Below are 3,829 nucleotides of genomic sequence, written 5' to 3'. Positions count from 1 at the left end.
GGTTGTGGAAAGTTAGCTATTCAATTTTGTAAAAAACAATGAAATCTTATAAATACTAATCTGTCTCATCAATGGGTTGACCAATTTGGACCTGGCTCCCAAATCAAATCATCATATCCAAAAGACCTGGCCTAAACTCACCCAGCCTTATTTTCTATTATTAAAAAAAACAAACAAACAAAAACATACACACCCTGTTTCATTATTCAGAACACATTATATAAATACTTTCAGCATAATTTGGCATATATTTTTCACAGATTCAGAATGTCTGTTCTCCCTTACTGAAATCCTATAAAAAAATATTGCAAGAGTTGGTTGAAAGAAAAAAGAAATATGTATCAAATTACGAGGAATAAGAACTGCTTAAGGTGCAAACACAGGTAGGAAGGATACACCCAAATTCCTCTAAATCGGTTGATGAAAATCTTGCAGTTATGTCATAATCAAAACAAAGAAAATCTATACTCTGGAAGAAATGTCCTACCAGCACACCAAGCAAAATGTGGGTGTAAAATTCCTGAGTGTTTACATACCATCTGCCTAGATATTAAAAATGCAGTTCCGGGCATAAAGGGAAGCATAACAAATTAAAGAACGTCTAAATTGCAAGGTTCTGACATTCAAGCTCTAAAAGTTCCCCCAGTGGAAACTGACAGGTGAAGCCTTTCTTCTGAACAAACACAGATTACAAGAGCATTAATGAAACTGTCTCATATATATTGGTCAGTGTCATCTCCCAGGCAGAGGTAATGTTTCAATATCCTTGAGGAAATAAAAAATCCCTTCTGCCTTCTCCACAGCCCGAAGATGAATGCCTACATTGATCCATACCTAATCCAGAAACTATCTTCTCTGAAGAAAGATCTGCAAATCTTAACCACATCGACCAGAGGCAATTGATAGAAACACTAGGTAACAGCTTTTATATCAATGGCGTTGGTGGCTATTAGTATTTCTACAACAAAAAGTTTGGAGAACGAAGGGTTCTCTCATGATCTCACCACCCTAGTAACTATTAATTTCATTTCTTCCTTGGTCAGAGACACATATTTTAAACATGTAGTCAAGATCTTTGTATTTGTTCAGTTTTTATAGATTTTCCTTCTTTACGTAGCAGCATAGGTACTTTTCCAACTGCTATATAGTCTTCAAATTTCAATGGCTGTCTACCATTTCATGGAGTGGGTATGCCATAATTTCCTTAGTTCTGACCAATTATGCTGCTTCTAATTTTTCAATAGACATCTTTGGCATGCAGTTTATTCTTTCCTTGGAACATACCAAATTCCTAAACAGAAGATTATCATGTCACAGAGAATAAACGTGTGTGTGTTCCTATGTATAGTTTAGAAACAAATGCTATGCCAGTGTTTACACTGCACTGTCCCCAACTAGAAATGGTATGGCTTGGTATTTTATTAGGCAGAGAAATAGTCACTACTGCTAGAAATTTTTTAAATTACTACAAAATTTGAATACTTATATTTACTAAAATGCAATGTGACTACATAAACTGTTATTTAAGTAGCCCACAGAAATTCAATTATTCTTCTCTGTAAATGCATATAAATGAATGATCTTTTTTAAGCCTGAAAAGTTATAATTCTGAATTATTGGAAAACAGATGGATTTCCGCATCCTTTTACATTAAGAGAAGATGTAAATAAAGAAAATTGAAAACAGATTCCTTTTACAGTCTTGTGTTTAAATATTTAAATACCTGGTGAATTTACCATTGATATATAATTCTAAATCCTTGATGTATGCAATATACAAACAAAATTGAAAACAACATTAATGTTTATATTCTCAGTAAAGACAAGTATGTATTATGAATAAAAGCAACATTTAGCTGCAGTGCAATAAATTTACACATGCAAGGAATTGAGATATCCATATCTGCTTCTGAATTATTATGCTGAATAGTCCTAGCTGGCTTGGCTCAGTGGATAGAGCCTCAACCTGTGGACTGATGGGTCCTGGTTTTGATTTCGGTCAAAGGCACATGCCCGGGTTGTGGGCTCGATCCCCAGTAGGGGGTGTGCAGGAGGCAGCCAATCAATGATTCTCTCTCATCATTGATGTTTCTATCTCTCTCTCCCTCTCCCTTCCTCTCTGATATCTTTAAAAATATTTTTTTAAAGGATGTGAATAAACTGGGGATCTCAACCATGTTCATGAATGTGATAGCACAGCAAAAATGCCAATTTTCTCCAAATTAATTTCCAGACTTGGCATAATTCCAAACAAAGTTCTGGTTTGAGGAACTTGATAAATTTATTCCAAAATGTACACAGCAAAATAAAAGAACATAGATAACCAAGTTAACTTTGAAAAAGAAGAGCAAAAAGGGAGGACTCACGCTACCAGGTATTAGCACATATCATAAAGCATTATAAAAATGGGACTCACAAAGGAAGAAACACATAGATAAACTGGATAGAACAGAGCTCAGAGACAGGCACACAAACATGCATGCACACAACTCTGGTGTGCGCGCACACACATAGGCACTTGGTTTGTGATGAAGGTGGGTACCACAAAGCAGATTATTTATCTGCTGCCGTGTACACTTCTCACCACCTCAGCTGTTACCACACTGTCCCAGGCACTGTGATTCCTTACCTTGATTCCTTCAAAAGCTTCCTAACTGGTCTTCCTGCTTTTTCTTTAGATCCCCTTCAGTTTATTTAACAGTGATCCTGTTAAAACATAATCAAATGATGCTTTTAATTTTTCCCAGCTTTATTGGGATAAAATTGACATGTAACATTGCATAAGTTTAGGTGTACAGTGTTGACTTGGCACACTTACGTATTGCAAAATGATTACCTCCATAGCATTCATGCTTGTGTTTTTAGATACTAGCAACTTATTTGAAAACCTTTTCTAGTCCAAATTAGGTAGAGAATAATAGCTAATCATCATTGTGCACTTTCCGTTATTAAACACTATTTGATTTACACATCTTCATTCACAATCTTCACAACAAACTTGTGCAATACACACTCTCATTACCCCCATTTGAAAGGCACAGAGGTAAAGTGATTTACCAAAGGTCACACGTTACTTAAGTTCTCTGTGTTGAGGTGGAGTTGGGCTTTTAACCCTGGGATCCTGGCTCTAGAATATTTGGGCAAGGTTGGCAACACAGAAAGATTTATTTGCTAGACTTTTGAATTACCACGTGGTTTTAATTAATTAGAAAAATAAGTCATGATGTTCATAATTGATTTTACAGCTATTATTCCATTTCATGGTAAGAGGGAAGTATTAGGAAGCCTATTATAAAAAGGCAACGTGTTGCCTGACTCTGTTCCAGCTTTCTGATGTCTGCCTTCTTGCTACCACACTGCTCTTACCATTATTCTCCTCTGCAGTGTGCACAGGAGACCTTCCTAGGTTCCTTGATCCCTCATCTCTCCCCTGGGAGGTCAAACTGACAAGGAGGCTGCACACTCCAAGGCTGTCCTGACCTGGCTGTGCTGCAGCAGCACAGGTGTGGCTCTGGGAGGACACATCACTGGGCTTGGCTAGAGCTGAGCCAGGCTGGAAAGGCGGGGTAGTATACGCAACAGGGTTGATGTGGGCTGAAGGGGTTGTTTGTAGGACTCAGCTTGAAGTTAGCTAGTAGCAACCCAAAAGCCACTGAAACTTTAAAGCAAGAACAGCCATCAAAGTGTAGAATAGACTGGGGGAGAAGGGGCAGTCTGGTAGGTAAGAAGGAAACTGATGATATATTTGCTATTGACAACTGACATTTTTTTCATTTTTTTCCTGTTTTATTGAGATACTAGAGGCCCAGTGCACGAAATGTGTACGCTGG

The 3,829-nt window shown here is 37.4% G+C and overlaps 1 long non-coding RNA gene across 2 annotated transcripts in view; it reads right to left on the bottom strand.

Annotated features, from left to right (window-relative positions):
* Positions 1 to 2,633: 2,633 nt before the first annotated feature.
* LOC106724487 overlaps positions 2,634 to 3,829 on the bottom strand; it is a 21,340-nt gene continuing 20,144 nt past the window's right edge. For both annotated transcript variants that reach the window (XR_001360296.1, XR_001360297.1), the window contains one exon: positions 2,634 to 2,705. This is a non-coding gene — a long non-coding RNA (uncharacterized LOC106724487). The remainder of the gene's footprint in view (positions 2,706 to 3,829) is intronic.

This window comes from Myotis brandtii, unplaced genomic scaffold (assembly GCF_000412655.1).
Source record: "Myotis brandtii unplaced genomic scaffold, ASM41265v1 scaffold84, whole genome shotgun sequence".
In the NCBI taxonomy this organism is placed as follows: domain Eukaryota; kingdom Metazoa; phylum Chordata; class Mammalia; order Chiroptera; family Vespertilionidae; genus Myotis; species Myotis brandtii.
This window is presented reverse-complemented; position numbering and strand designations above follow the sequence as displayed.